This window comes from Sinocyclocheilus anshuiensis, unplaced genomic scaffold (assembly GCF_001515605.1).
Source record: "Sinocyclocheilus anshuiensis isolate Anshui unplaced genomic scaffold, SAMN03320099.WGS_v1.1 scaffold368, whole genome shotgun sequence".
Lineage (NCBI taxonomy): Eukaryota > Metazoa > Chordata > Actinopteri > Cypriniformes > Cyprinidae > Sinocyclocheilus > Sinocyclocheilus anshuiensis.
In genome coordinates, this window is record NW_015557062.1 from 70,616 (window position 1) to 73,164 (window position 2,549).

Here is a 2,549-nt window from a genome sequence, read left to right on the forward strand (position 1 = left end):
AATACATCACGTGCTGGCACAGATGCAGTATATTAATGCCACGGATCATCAATAAGGTGCAGATTAGTCCTCAATTTGTGTTTCCAACACACTTTTTCACAGCGCGCATCTCGCGCTCAAACTCATCAAAAGTCAACAAGTTCAACAAGCAACAACGACTTATCCAAGTGACTGCTGCAGAACGCACACGAGAGAGAGACGAGGCAGCGCAGATGGCAAATCTCATAAAGGCCCTTTCACACGGTATGCGGCAGTCGCGAGTGTCTAGTTCATTCTCAATGGGAGACATGCGGAAAGCGGCAAAACACGGGCGGTTTCGCTGGCGGCGCGGAGGCGGAGCGCAAGCGGTGCTCGTGCACCCAAAATCCTGCCGCTTCCACCGGCACGGCGCTTCGCGGCAGGTGCCGCCAAAGATAAAAATATTTTATCTTTTTGTGAGCGGCAGCCGCGTCAGTTTCAACCAATCAGTGAACATTTAACTGAACTGCCTATTGGAAAAATAGAGGAGAAGATTGTTTTAAGTGTAATAGATTTCCCAGAACACTATGACCCATCTAAAATCTCATACAGAGACATAAATAAAATTATATTTCATTCAATCGCTACCTCACAGGTATGCTCTTTAGGCAAATCATCAAAAACATCTCAGGTTACTTATGTAACCATGGTTCCCTGAGTACACCCAAAATCCTGCTGCTTCCACCGGCACGGCAGCCGCATCGGTTTCAACAACCAAGCAATCATTTAACTGAAATGCCTATTGAAAAAATAGAAGAGAAGATTGTTTTAAGTGTAATAGATTTCCCAGAACTGTATGGCCCATTTAAAATATCATACAGAGACATAAATAAAATTATATTTAATTCAATCGCTACCTCACAGGTATGCTCTTTAGGCAAATCATCAAAAACATCTCAGGTTACTTATGTAACCATGGTTCCCTGAGTAGGGAACCAGACACTGCGTCCTCTAGGGGTTGCTATGGGGAACGCCTCGTCGTGACCCGCGTCTGAAGCATACATTGAAAAAACACCAACAACACGTTGGCCGGCAACAGCCATGACTCACGACGAGGGGTTTCCCATAGCGACCCCTAGAGGACGCAGTTCGAAGTTCCCATGAAAGGGAACTTCACTTGTGCCAAACGAAAAAAAAAAAGTTAATAATGACAACAATTAATGGCAGAATGACACAAACACAAATTTCCGTTATGTTTTATTTAGTTGTTAGTAAATATAAAGGTGATGTTGACAATGGTAACTATGGCAACGTCCACTCCGAAGAAGTGATTTTGAAAAAAAGATATTTGCGTTTTTCGAGGGAACGCAATTATCTTTGCGAGAGAACGCAAAAGTTTTGCGAGGGAACCCAAAGTTTCTCGAGGGAACGCAAAAGTTTTGCGAGAGAACGCAAAAAATCGGACAAATATTTTTTCCTCCCACCCCAAATTTTTTCACTCAATCTGATTTTTTTCCACCCCCATGTCCCGTTAGGGGCTCCGTAGAAAGGGCCTTAAGTGAGTGGGAATTTACCGGACGTGGCATTTGCGGGACACTGTACGCAATACCCGCAACCTCACACCAAATTTCAGGCCGTGTAGATAGGCAAGCATATATACAAATCATTTAGTAAGCAGAAATCCGAAATTTACCTTAACATATTAGAGGAAGATGCGACTGAATTGATGCTTGAAGAATGCACTTCCAGCAGCCATGATAAACAGCAGTTGGCGGTTAAAGTTTTCTATGCACAATTTCATTTGACGAAAGTCACGACACCGATTACTATCTCTCTATCCAATCACGTTGATGGATAAAAATAAAATTAAAATAAGCATGTAAGGACCACAAACGGAGGAAAACAGCGGAGTAAAAGTACCGATACATCACTTAAAATGTACTCAAGTAAAAGTAAAAGTACACAATTTTTAAACTACTCAAAAAAGTACAATTACTGATAAAAACTACTTAATTACTGTAACGTGAGTATTTGTAATTCGTTACTTCACACCCTTGCATCCCAAAGAGGCACAAAGTCACTTTGACAGAGTTTTACCTTAAGCAGATGAGTCCTTATCCATCTTCAAGAAATGGCTAAAAACAATTTACCATTTACACTTTACCCTCTAACACTTTCACTACTCTGTATTCTATTTTTATTCTAAACAAGAAAACTACTTGTTTTCTTTTTATTTAAAAAATATTTTTAAAATTGACCTTCTAATACTAGCATTCTCCGTTCTTTTTCTATTCTATCTACTTGTTTTCTTTTTATTCTAAAAATGACCCTCTAACACTAGCGTTCTCTTTTCTTTTTCTATTTTTGTTTTCTTTTTATTATACTTTTTTTTTTTATGTATTATTAAAAAAAACACTAACCGAGACTTCTTATTGCACTTATATATTACAGTTTTTTTCATAATGCTTACACACGGCTTTTGAAACTATGGCTCCATTTCTCAAAATTCTACACACAAAACCACAAAACACACACACACACACACACACACACACACACACACACACACACAAAAAACGCAACACACATCT